Here is a 14,457-nt window from a genome sequence, read left to right on the forward strand (position 1 = left end):
GCAGAAAACGATGTGAACAAATTAATTTTCCGCTTAGAATTCACACAGCGCAATGCTCTTTTTACATTCACCGTGATATTTGTTTTTATATTCGATAATGCAGATATTAGCCGTTGTCACGCGATACCATTCGATTACGTTATGTCATCGTTCTTTCAGTACTTCCATGGCGCATTAATTGCAAGTAGCTCGTTAATAAATTTTTAAACGAAATATTTACATTTTAACGGGCCTTGTTTAAGGATCGTTACTCTGTGCGGTGAGCCTCGGCGAAGAATGAATCGCGGCGAATGAGGCGCGCAGGTGAACGCAACGTTCGTGTGTGTTCGGTGCCGGAGTAATGAATAATAACCTGTTATTATTACCAGGTCGAGCAATAAACACGCAGCTCGCGAACGCGCGGCGCGGCGCGGCATCCCCTCACGCCGCAATAAGGCTCGTCACGCATAGACACGACATTTGTTTCCCGCGCGTGGAGTGTACAGGCTATTACGAATGCCACCTTCCTACAGCAGATATTGGTTCCATTGTTGCACGTTGTGTATCGTGACTGCTTCTCCGCCGCTTCCGCCAGTCGCGACCACTTCGCCACCGCTTCGGCCCCGTTGATATTCCACCTCGCCGTGTCCCTTCGCTTTTAATTTCTCTTTTGACAGAAACCCCTCCACACCCTTCTCGCCGAGCAGCGGCGCTGATAACGGAGCATTGTATTGTCGAGCTAGTTCACGATACCATACATCGGGTACTCAAATTCGTTTCCTGCTTTATATCTTCGATATTCCCTTTTCATAGTTGTGACGTATATGCAAAGTATTCGACGTTAATTATTTTCGTGTACATGAGAATCGATTTGGAAAGACTGTATAGATAAGAATGAGATTTTTCCAATTTTTCATTTTTAACCGAAAGAGCCAAAAAGAGGAAAAGAGATCCGTGGCTGTTAGTAGGTACAATGTTAGCATGAGATATCCATCGTTACACATTCTATGTCGTGACCACTGCTTCCCGACCTACCACACCTTACTGCTCCCTTTTTAACGCCGCGCAGCAGGTCCGTTGTTTTCACCCCCAAGATCTTAATCATAGCGTGCTACTCCGACTATAATACATATTACTGCTAAGCCAGACAGAAGAATCATTCTAAAGACAAAATTGCAATGTTCGTGAAGGTTTATCATGCTTATGCTCGCGATTATCCCGTGATTTTACTTTGTTAGAGCTTCTAATGAAGATTGAGCGAAAATATGTCGAACACAGTCGTTGCAACATAATCAAAGAATTCGTTGCTTACCTTCTTAAGGAGGAAATATATCAAATGTCCAGGAAAACTTTTACATTTGAAACGTATTTTTTTTTTACTTTACATTTGAAAGAGTGGATATGTAATGACTTTCAGAATACAGCGACGTGAACAAGAGTAGCGCGCGCCAGACGCAAAATATGTTGTGGCTGTCGCGAAATTGACATCGCCGATGTGAATCGGCCGAATTCCTATAACCCGGTTCATTTTGTCGCGATAATATGCATTTCATGTCATTCCGGCGGCGCGTGTACGGCAATGCATCATCGCCCCCGCGACGGGTATTTGTCAATAGAAACAGACATCGACGCCGCAACCGCGGCAAGTATACGTCAATATACATAACGGCCGGCTGTTGACTTGTTACGTTGTCGCGTACCGCCGATGATTCGATGATTTGCCGATCCGTGACTGTCCCGTGTCAAATATACCCCGCGGCCGTTCTCGCGGGCGCGTTAACACGGAAAACGCCGGGCCGTTCATTTGCGATTGGCGCACTAACGCGCGTCGTTACATTAGATTATCAATCCACCGCGATTGTGATGCGCCGCCGGTTTGTACTTCGACTCGTCATGCCGCGATAATGGCCCCTCTCTCTCTCTTGGTCGCAGCGACAATTTCGCGAATGTCCGCCTACCCAGCGCGACACGCTCCCTCGCGAGTGACCGAATTTTAGCGACGCGTTATGAATCGGGTCGTCCTATGAATCCTGCTTTCAATATCGACGCGTTTGGCTAGATTAGTAATTTAAATTATCACGGTATTTTGGTATCACGATATCAATGCTGGGGTAGCAATAGCTGAGCTTAATCAATAACCACTTAATCAATTACAATTCGAAGAAAGTGCATCGCGCGATGTAGAGGAGAAAAGCGGACACGTGTACGCGCGTGTACGTATGCACTTGCTTTACGCTTACGCTCTTACGGGTGACGTGTAAATTCTGCAATAAACGATATCACTTGCTTCATCCTGTCATCAATAAGTTTGCGTCGTGTGCAAACCGTTGCCGAGATAGCTTCGGCCCATTCAAAATATCGCGTCTAATGCGGCGTTAAAAACATAATAACAATGAAATGGCGGGCCGTTATGTTGTCAGGCATCGGCGGCGATGATTCGTCGATCCATGACGGAGCCGTGTCAAATGTGCCCTCTAGCTGTTCCCGTGTGCGCGCTCAACACGGCCGGCTCATTTGCGATCGGCGCACTAACTCGCGTCGTTACATTAAATTATCATCCCGTGATTCTGATGCACCGGCAGTTTGTACGGCGACTCGTTATAACACGATAATGGTTCTGCGCTCGTCTCTTCGCCGCGATTAGCGTTAAACAGACACCCGTCCACGCAAACCCGTGCACCCGCTACGCGTTTGACGATGGTGACGTCAATAACTGATGTATCTGCCGTTGGTGAATCTTCATTGTGACAGGTTACAGACTGTTATGGCCGCTCGACAACGACACTAATGGTCGAATCGAGATTTCGCTTCGATCCCGAGCAGCGAGATCGCCCGATATTCCCGTCTATATCTGGGGATTATCAATTTCGCGATGTTCGTCTTACGCTTATCAATGTTTATGAGAATATTTGTCAGTTAATTAGGGCCGTTGTATTTTATCAATGACATTCTATTTTATTAATAGTTGTAATATTTTGTTTGAGATACACACAATATGCTTTTGGATCGTAAAATTGCATCAATTTTTGAGATGGTTGATCGACAGAATGAAATAGTCAGATGGACATTTAAAATAAAAGATGCGCGGGATATCGCCGGTGGTTCATATTTCGTTCGGGCATCGTCCGTGTTCTCTCTTTGTGTACAAACTACGTAATAATTGATATACGATGGGACCGCGAACGCGGACACACACATGGGAGATTTTAATATGCCGGCCCGCTTCCAATGTCCAGCGCTCACCGGGATTTCTATTATGGCACGGGCGCATTGCAAACGAGATGCATCAGGAAGCGCGACCAATGCAGAACCGAATGATCGGCTTTTTTTTTAAGTCCAACCCCGAGCTGCTGCCCGCTCGGATCGCCCCGCGCCGACAAAGTCGGCAACCCTTTTCCCGGCGTCCCGCAGGGAACGTGAAACGCGCTTTGTACGTCGCGATTTCGCGTTTTCGTTCGTCCGAGCACAATGACGAGGGCGGTCGTCCTTTTCTACTGAAAGGAAACCCGTAATCTCGTGTAACGGTATACTATCGGAAGACGCGGCCGAACGCATTCGCCAGGAGCGCTATTAAATGACTTGCGAGCGATTTTTTGCGCGCCGCATCGTCGACGACAAAAATACGGAACGCTGCTGGTTGACTCTTTGCTAAGCGAAAAGAGAATCGGACACCGAAAGACGCTTCTCTCTATTCCATATCGGATTGAAAATACACGGAAACTTCATTAGCAACGTTTCAACGTTACTTTCCAACGTTAATTCGACGTATTCAATACTGATAGAAGATAATGGTATTATATTTGTATTAATCTACAATAACGACAGATGCAACTAATTCTATTAATTTTATTAATAACGCCAAAACTTGGATGGAAAATTTATCTTTTAATATAATTTTATATTATAATTATTGAGCGGATTGGTATTCATATATCGTAACTTATGCATGTGCATGTCTAATGTCAGTAAATTAAAATTAACGATAAGATACTGTTTAAATATTTATGAATAAGTCATCGATAATTATGTCGCACGAATGAACTTTACGGATCGATAAAATGTTATATTGTATGTAAAAGTGATAACTGCAAAATGCTCTTCTTACTGAGAATAAATATGAAGAGAGGAAAAACAAGGGCGAGAGTTTTGACCCGTATGTAAATGATCTGTATCTGAAATCGCCCTGCCCCGTTGTGTACCAATTACTATGAAGATACGTATGTAAAAGGGATCGGTCGATGTGCCAGCGAAACATAAACTGCGATAACCGTCCGTATCTCCTGCCTTATGGTCGGATTGGTCTGACGTGAGTAGGTCAGTTTTCACTGCCGAATACCATCTGCAATCGGGCTATATCGCCCTAAGTGCTAATAAACGGATCTTGTGAAGTGTTCTCTAGTTTCTAGCCGATAGCGATCTCACGCTCTCAAATCTATTCTCCAGGAGTTATTCCTCATGATGAATATCAAATTTTTTTAATCGAGACGTTTAATATATTATGATTTGAGAAGTGATAAGAGTTCCATATTGTTATTAATATTATTTTTCTTGCGAATAAAAATAACCGAAAAGTTTATCGTACAATTTGTCTTTCCCATTTTTTAATACAGATAATTAAATTTGTTATGATTTCAGAATTCATTTTTTCAAGTTAATAAATTGTATTTAACCCTTTCCCCACTATCCTGGATATTTCGTGTTCGACTGATTCTTTATATCTAAACTGAAAATCCTAGAGTCATTTTTTTTACATTCATTTATTGTAAACAGTTGCAATGTTTTTTAAATCGAATGCTATTTTTACCCAATTTATGATTACTTCGGTTATGAAATTATGTACTATATTTTCTTATTTTCTAAAGTGATGTTTCAACATTTGTTCTAGAAAACTGAAAATTTGAATTTTCAAAGATTTTTTAAACTATTTTAAATAGATGAGAAAATGAATAGATTCGAGATGATACCCAGAATACTAAGGATGAAGCACTGTTTTGAGCACGGTATCTCAAGGATTAAATATCAGTAACAATTTAGAAGATAAAACGATATTCTTTTATATTTTTTTCTTAATTTTTAATGTTATCACTCTTATCTGATTAGCTGCGTCTATAAAAATATGAAGCATTCTTGCAATGCTTTAAGGAAATAAAGTGCAAATTTTATCTGACTTAATCTTATCCGATAATCCAAATTAGAGACAAATAGCGAACGTCGCCACGTTATCTCCTTTTCCTTAGAAAGTATAGATTTGTTCATAAAAATTGGTCTGCGTCCACCTTCCGAAATCGCGGTATATCATTGATACCTGCATTATTACGGCAGTGACGCTAACACACTGTTACAGTATCGCTCGCCGCACCACCGCGTGCTTTTCTCAGGCTCCATTGGAATAGGAAAATCGGTCGTGTTGATACCGCTATTGAAACAGCCGATCATTACGCACTCGTTCCGCATTGGTCGCGCTTCTCGATGCACCTCGTTGCAACGTCACCGGCATAATGGAGAGACGCTGCAGGCCGCCGCGCACCCTGGTACCGACGGCATATCAAAATGCAGCTCGGCCGTGTTTGAATTCGCGGTTCCATCATGAATCAATTACCGCGCGGATTCGTACACAACGGCGAAAGCTCGCGCGTGAAGGATGAGGAACATAAAGGGAGGTATTCGCATGCGTGGTGGTGAAGGGAAAGGGCGTATGAGTATGTGTGTGTGCACCGGTGCACACGTGTGTCGCTGTTGCACACGCGAGATCGTCACCCTCCCTCTTCCCGCATCCCGTGCCTAGTTTCATCGTTTCTGCACGAATGCACCGCTATCGTCATACACCGATCGTTTCTCTTTTTTTTTTACCCCGCCCTCCTTTCACGCTCTCCCGGCTTTTCCCTACGCGTGCTTTCTCTCTCCCCCCTCACCCTTTTTTTATTTTCCTACGATAATCATCCCATCCAACTTTGCCCATTCGAAACGATGGCGCAAGTTCGACGAAGTCACGCCTAGAGAAACGCGGAGGATTCCGAATAAAGCTGGGCTCTTTATTCGCTACGAAGCGAATGCTCTTTCGTGTAAACGCCCGCGCCACCGCGGCAGTTTCGAATGTATTCATTTGTAAACGCTGTATGCGTGGTTGCATAATTATATTGAGCGGAATAGGTCTTATCATTCTATTTAAATAAATGAGAACGGCTATATCGGTCGAAAGCAGGTCTCAATAATTTTCTAGATGAATTTACAAACATTTACAAAATTCCTCAAACTACACGTCGCTTACTTGCCGGACTTAAAACACAGCTTTTGAGAAGAATCCAGATATGTAATATCACAAAAATTAAATTGCTAATTAATTTAATAATTTTGATGCTTACAAGTGTCTCTACTATTACCCTCCCCCATATCCTGAAAATTGTAAATAATGCCATTATTATAAATAATCTTATAAGACTATCTATCAACATCACACATAAAGTTGTGAGATTTTCTTCATCAAGAAAAAATGATATTTCGAATAAACATATTTAACCGTTCAACTTTATCATTTAAATCGAAAGCCTCATATCGGATTCTACTGGTAAATGGGTCTAATTTATATTGTAGGAGCTGCATACAAAAAAACTACTGTTTTCTAAAATTTTTTTTCGCATAATTATTAAATTGTAATACTTAAAAGTTAATTGACAGAAATTCGATGGTAGATATGTAAAAAATAACAGTTAAAGTACGACGTGATTAATATGTTACATGTTGCTGAAGCGAAAGCAATATCGTATCCTATTTGTGTTGTGCTTTAGCCTTAGCCACATGTGACATTAACATATTGAACGCGATATTATTAAACCAGACGCTGCTAAAATGGAGAATATACGCCATCATTACCGTTATATCACAGAACAACATAAGGTGTGTGTATATAGATGTGTTTTTTTTTATTTCTGTTTTAGCAACAGAATTTATTATCATAATGAATGCAGCGCTATCGATTACTAAAGCAGAAATAAGTAGCATGTATAGTAGAAAACATTTGAAGATTGAACAATATATAAACATGTTATTTAAAAAAAAATCTCTTTTTCTTTTTTAAATCTCTTATAAGTATAAAGTTTTAGAAAATTAAAAAAATTAAATCTTTTAAATAAGTTTTTTTTTTAAAGAAATTTTTTATGTTAAGCATAATATGCTAAAAGTACTATCTTAAGAATATAGCATAAATATAGAGCGGTATAAATTATCAAATTTCAGCACAATCGTAAAATCCAATGCTTCAGATCCATCCGTTATTTGTTGCTTATTTATAAAGATTGTTTGTGTCTACACGTCGGTCACCTGTCATCTTTTAGCAGTGAATTCTTGGAAAAAAAATTCTATTCTTATCTCTCAGCTCTTTTTTTGAATACATAGATTGTCATGAGTAACTCTGGTTATGCAACACGCCAGTCGTCGCAGCCTAAATTTAATTTAAACGAGTTAGGAAGCTAACAAACAGTTGTTTTTGCGTGGAAATGTATTTCTAATGTTAAACTCGACTTTAGATTTCATTTTTAATTTATTCTTTGAGAATTTACATGAGCCCTGAACTTTAGATAAAAAGTCAATCGCATATTTAAAATGTCTACATACTAAAACATTAAAATTTCATTAGTGTTATGTTGTGTTTATTACATAAAATTATTTTGCAATTATTATTTTTTTATTCTTAATGAGAGAAATAAAAAGAGAAAGAAAACTTTAATTATATAATAATATATATTTTTAATATATCAGTATATTTTTTCTTAACTTATTACTTTAGATCTTATTTTAAATTTCTTAATACTTTATATATCAACCAAGTTTTTAGCATTTGTTTCAGTTAATTCTACACACACACACACACACACACACACACACACACACACACACACACACACACACACACACACACACACACACACACACGCACGCACGCACACACAATTTTTTATGATAAAATCTAATATAATAACACTGTCAAAAGTGCACATTTACAGAGATTCACGATATAGAAAATACAATTTAGTTTAACAAGAGTATAAAATTAAAAAAGATGTTTTTTCTATACGTTTATTGCGCGACATGATTATCGTACGTTATTTTTTATCGGCAGATAAAAAAAAAGAAGCGTGTCCGCATTAGAACTTAATCGTAATCGTGTCAGCAATCCAAATAAATGACAACATCAATTTGATGCAGCTTGATACACGGCGATAAGAGAATGTTCAATAAACGAGTAAATAAATAACAAAGTTGCAAGATATTCTTAACATTTAGCATTCTTATCTTCCAACTGTTTTCGCAGAAGAGCGCATTACATACAAAACTAGTATGTTTGTGCAACTATATTAGTTGGTCTTATCATATAATTACAATACCACAAAAATGATGAATTTTTAACCAAAACAGATATTAATCATTGCTCTATGGACTTGAGATAACTCGATGGCCGGAAATTGTTTATCGGGGAGATGTTTACTGATTATTTATTTACAATTAAAATGTAAATACTCTACTCGCGCGCGCAGTTAGATTATATCAAGATTATATCATTTCAAATTATATCACACCGATAATGTGTATTATTTTTAGCAATAGGCTTCGATTAAAATAACTTTTTAATTGTAAAATCGCATACTACAGTTTTCAGAAGTAATTTAAAACAACTACCTTTTTTTCTAAGAAAAACATAAGTGCAAAGTAGAAACGGTTTAAACATAAATCGAATGTTTCTATCATATCGTGTTGGAATTATTCGTGTTTGCGTTTCGTCACGCAGGCATATATATCTGCGACACTCGTGAAAATTTTACGTCACTAGTCCGGCAAATAAGACGGCCACAGCCTTACGCTTATTCGCGTGCATTTTGCAAGCGCGCGCCATATAAAACCGTTGTATCCAATCGCGAAATAGAAGCCCATTCGCAATACCCACGCGGTTTACTTTAAATTCCTCGAAGCTCGAGCGGTCTTATCAGTTTGTCGACACCGTCTGGCAGTCGCGGTAGAAAGAGATCTCAGAAGTCAGTGTGGCGAGCACACTGTTTGTGATACACGTTCGAATCTGCTTTGTTTCCGCGTGTCAAGTCTTCCTCCGATGGACTAAACTACTGTGTAAATTTCTGACCGTCTTCTGGAAAGTGTATCTCATTTGCATCTTGCAATCGCATCAGACACGCATCACTTATTTTATGACTCGATACATTACGGTCTACGACATAATCGTTGTCTCAGACCGCGAGTTGACCTCAATGAAATATTCCCTGGGAAAAATATCATTTACAATTTCTTGACGATAATAACGACCTACGTTTAACTCGAAGTTGATATTTGTAAACGTCTGTTTTTATCGCGATATTTTATTGGATTTTAAAATTTGCTCCATATTTATTTTGATATAAACGCGAAAAATTTCGCTGAACGCGAGCAAGAAATCTGCGAGCGACGTTTCATGGATCGCCAATGCTCTACATCCTTGTGCTCGTACCTGTGATAAATCAAGGCTCAAAAATGTGTTTCGTCATCGGTTGGCGCGAAGGCGGCATAAAAATTCCTAATTTATGAAATAAAAGGTCTACCAAGGTTAGTTCATTCGGCATAAGCTATCCAAAATTTTCATTGCACTTTGCTAAAGGTGCACGATGGCATTTTATCACTCGACTTGTTTAATTTAGATTTCATATTTTGTAAACAGTTTTATTTATGGTACATATGATGCTTATAAAATATTTGCCTTGTTATCGCACCTTTACACGACAAATTTTCCATTATTTTAACGATATTCTGCTCTTTAATATTATCCGTAGAAAACGTAAGATGCTATTACCATTTATTTAAAACCATATCCAAAGAAATAATGTATCCACAATTTAAAAATTTTTTATTTGAAACTAATATTATTAAGAGTTTATTTTTGTAATTTATTTATTTGACAAATAAATCTGTTGTATACAACAAATCCTCCGTCGGACAAAAAGCTTAAAAAGAACTGAATAATAATGACGGATTATATTTAAAACTCACGGACAATCAATGCTAAATTATGCCTGTTATTTTGCAATGTAACGAAATCAAAGTAGCATTCGATGAAAAATAATTCATTGTCTGTTGAGTCGCAGAAAAAGAAATCATTTGTATTGCGCTCTTATCTGCGCTCATTATTGTTTGCGCAATATTGTTTTGTTCAAGATAAGTATTCCCCATGTGCATATTGTGCCGCCGAGTATATATTTGCACGACTCATTTCTGATTAGTTTGGAAACTCATTGCAAAGTGAGCTACATCGATTTACTCCCAGTTAAAGTATTTATACTTTATCTCAAAAAACACTTTTCTTATCTCAAATTTTTAATAAAAAAAAAAGCCTAATCCTACCTACATCTTCTAAATCGTCAGTTTCGCTAGGTGTAGCGTTAGAGGAATTTTGTGAAGGTTAATGTACTGTTCGCGTCTTCGTGAAAAAGCGTACAAGTGTACCCGGAAACGTCACTCCAGCCGCTCGTGAGGAAGAAGGGAAGAACGAGCGCGATCTGATCGCGCGCTCCGCTCCGTGGAAACGAGGCGAACGCATCGTGGAGGAGTGCACGAGCGGTCGCGGGGGAGCGAGCGGGAGGGGAAAGATGACATAATCCCACTCTCGCAATTTGCGAAACAGATTTACGCGTGGGACGGGCCCGGCGCGGGCATTTATGATAATGTGTAGCGCGGTTTACTGGACTCGATGCTCTCCGTGCGTGCGAGTGCGTATACAGCGTCGTTCAGAGTCGGCCGTCCGTCGGCGATTCTCTGCGCACATTGATGCGGGGACGCGAAATCCGACACGATCCACTTGGTTAATCGCGATGCATTTTCACGACTTATTGATCCCGATTTCTTCGACAACCGTAGAGATATTTAAAGATACATGTACATTCTTTTGAGCTTGCAGAAGTCTATATATATATATATAAAAAAAGAGATAAAAAGTTATTAATATAAAACTCTTTTTTCCACAATTTGATTTGATCACAGGGATTTGATCAGAAAAAAAAACGCTACCAAGTGAAACAATGGAGAACACATCGATTTATCAAATTCTTGGATTCAAGTTGGTGGAAACAGTTTTTTTTTTTTTTTTTTTTTTTTTGAAGAGGTATCAAACTCCAAATTTCTAAGGAAGCGTAATAATCACATTAATTATATTGTTTGTCGCACGATTGTAAATTCGATCGATCCGTATGCCTGTTACATTACAACGCCAATCATCGTTCATCGATCAATAATGGGCCATCATGATCACGGTGATCGAGACGGTCCACCGAATTAATCTAGCCATCTCCTCCGATTCACGTCTGATCTACCCGATTCCTGGACAATGCTATATAACACGTGCACAGATAAATCCGCGAATACACACGCGGGGGAACACATATAAGCATGATGTAGTTGCTTCGCTGGTGAATCCTACTTAACGCCGTCCCTGATGCCTGAGCTGACGCACACGTACGATGTATGTACGACACGCGGGGCAGGGGCACCGGGATAATCACACAAGACGATTGGTAGCTTCCTGTCGGTCACGTGACCGGCCTGCATCGCGGAACGACGACGGCGAGCGCATGGGGCTGCGGAGGATGACATTCGTTGCACTCACCCGGTGTCATTAACTATGTCCGTGTGACACACGACGGATTAACGTATGCAAGCGCGCATTTACTAATTACAATCGATTAGGGGGATCCATCGGGAACGTTTAAGCTAACTTTGTGACGTCCCGATAATCACCGTCGCTAATTATCGTGATACCTCAGTCAATAATTTGACGCCTGAAAACCGGCCGGCTTGGCGGCATTCCGAGACCGTTAAAAGCACTCTCCCAGTCTCAATTTGAGAAAATCTCCTTTCCTCGCCAACGAATAGCCGCGAGAGAATTTTCCCGATACGGAAAATGTGAGCTCTGGCAGTCCAATCGAAAACACGTCGTTCGGGCGAAATGTTTCTCGCGGCACCCTTAAATTTCGAGTCGAAGCGAAATATGGCCAGAGCAGAAACACTGCTGTAACTAGGTGAGCATGCACTCGGAACACTCAGCACGTAAGAGCACTCCCTCCTCTTTCTCGTGTCTTTCCTCTCATGACCCGTTCCTCTTCACATACATGCACTCTTCACTTCGCACACGTGACACTTTTCGAAGTAGAGTTTATTACTGCTGGAAAAATAATTTTAAATAATTGGAGTCATCACATCGAGATTTTTCGTTTCAAATTCAATTCTTTATTTATTCATCTTTTTTGACTCTTAATTACGTCGAATGAATAGTGCATTTATTATACGAATATATTTATAATTCGTCAATAATTACTTAGGTGATAATTCAAAGTAGCATTTTAAGGCTATTCTAACTTTTCTCATTGATACCTTATTAAGTATTTTATTACTCAAAGCTGATGAATTGTATACTTTTCTCATGTAATACGCAACAAATTGTACTTTCATCGCGATACATAAATTTCTTATCGAGTATCAGTCAATAATAAAATATAATTGCCTAATACATATAATTCGAGAAACATTTGAATTTTTTCTATACAATAAATCGCTATGTTATGCATCAGTTTGCGAACTTTTGTTCCGAAATAAACTCCAAGGTATTTCTAAATTCAAATTTTATCGTCATGCTCTGATCCAATGCCGATAACATCCGTTCATTTATCTACAATTGTTTCGCAAATACAATTTGCGTTGCAAAAACAATCCATAGTCGACAAATTGATCACATGATAGCTTACGGAGAGTTAAATAAAGTAGTTGCATGAAAGAGAAAAAATAGAACTATCAAATTGTGATTTCAATGGATCATGTTGGTAAGTAAATTAATCACATTGACATTGACTCGTTCGACTTCATCCCGAGTCACGTGTCTACTCGTATATTAGTTGTGGCTGTTACACAAGTGGTCGACAGGGAATTTTCAAAATCACAAAAAATTGTTATAGAGGATATCGCAAAGAAATATTAATAAGCAGATATTCAGAAAACAAAAGAGAGTTATGCTCGACGTGAAAAATGTAATACATATTCATTCTGCAATATTTAAAAAATCCTAATGACGAAAATTCTGCGAAAATGAACAGATAGTTAATTTGGTTCACATTCCAGATACATGACTTCTATCAAAATGTATTTTTTTATTCCATCATTTATATGCTAGCAAAAACGCAAATCGTGTCCAAAATCAGGATATAAAATGTTTTTAAGACGTCTTATATTCTGATTGTGAACAAACATACTGCCTGGGAACTTGATCATTTTGTGTTATTTTCAAAAGTGCTGTAATAAATAATAAATTTATAACGTCGGAATCATTAAAAGATGATGTCATATTGGAAGAATGACCGTGTTGAAATCAACACAATCAGAGAAGAAAAATGATGTTGGACCATTCTTTCGTTTCGCGTTTCTTCCTTGCGATCGTTTTCGCGAGTCGCGGAGCTCATTCGCGCGGTTACGCTACCTTCCGGTGGAAAAAACGGAGATTAGCTGCGCGACGACGTTGCCTCGCAATATCGTGCCATCTATTTTGTAATAGAAACAACGGAAGAGCCTAATTCCGCGAGGCTGCCTCGCTCTCGTCCTCCTCGCCATTAGACGTGCAGATACATGCTCGACGCGCATATATATATGTATAAATATATATATACATATATATATGATGCCATTCCTATCTACCTATACTTACTTACCCCAGCTACCTACCTACCTACCTAATTATACCGAGTAGTCCACTAGGAGCGATAAGCGATTTACATACCGAATGGCGCGATGGATTTACCGCTCGGCTGTGTACGACATCGATATACTCGAGTCCCGGCCGAGCCGAGCCGAGCCGAGCTGAGCTGAGTCGCGCCGTCGACTTTGCTCCATTTTGCTCCTATTTCAGGAAGTCGGAGGAACGGCTCGCAAATAGTGGACATTGCCGCGCGCGTCGCGTTTTCTCTTCCTCTTACTCGCGGCCTCTCGCTCGATGCGTCGCGTTCACGGGAATAGTTGCTCTTTGCACTCCGCGCGGAACGCGCGCGCGGGGCGAAAGCGTACTGTCACCGTGTACTCTCTGCTCCGCTCCTTCGTTGCCGTTTTCGATTTTTCGGCACGTCTCGTCTTGCCACGCCTGGAGTTAATCCGGGGTGATCAAGATGTCCCGGGAAAGAACTATATGCATATTTGTATTATAAAATGTTTATAAATATCGCGAAACGCATTGATTACATTTTTCTATTCATATGCGTATCGAAAAGAATATTCTCAGTTCTGCAACACAATAATAGAAGATGCAAGCTACTGAATTTATCTTATAACGAAATAAATTATCAATTAATGTCTATCTATATAAACTAAGAAAACATTTTTCAATCTTTTTTTGGATGAACTTTAGCTTTATATTTTTTTTACCGCGATATTTTATTTGTCGTACCTTGTTTTACGAGACATCAGTAAAGA

At 39.3% G+C, this 14,457-nt stretch overlaps 1 protein-coding gene and 1 long non-coding RNA gene across 16 annotated transcripts in view; one reads left to right on the forward strand and one right to left on the reverse strand.

The window, feature by feature from the left end:
* LOC120358944 overlaps window positions 1-14,457 on the reverse strand; it is a 161,194-nt gene that overhangs the window by 68,661 nt on the left and 78,076 nt on the right. The gene's annotated exons all lie outside the window — the stretch shown is intronic.
* LOC105194631 (forkhead box protein P1) overlaps window positions 1-14,457 on the forward strand; it is a 322,192-nt gene that overhangs the window by 4,826 nt on the left and 302,909 nt on the right. For 2 of the 15 annotated variants that reach the window (XM_039454865.1, XM_039454867.1), the window contains exon 1: window positions 7,944-9,564. The exons of the other annotated variants lie outside the window; for them this stretch is intronic. The gene's annotated coding sequence lies outside the window, so the exon portion shown is untranslated. Of the gene's footprint in view, window positions 1-7,943; window positions 9,565-14,457 lie in introns of those variants that run through there. 15 annotated transcript variants of the gene reach the window in all.

Source organism: Solenopsis invicta, chromosome 11 (genome assembly GCF_016802725.1).
Source record: "Solenopsis invicta isolate M01_SB chromosome 11, UNIL_Sinv_3.0, whole genome shotgun sequence".
In the NCBI taxonomy this organism is placed as follows: Eukaryota; Metazoa; Arthropoda; class Insecta; order Hymenoptera; family Formicidae; genus Solenopsis; species Solenopsis invicta.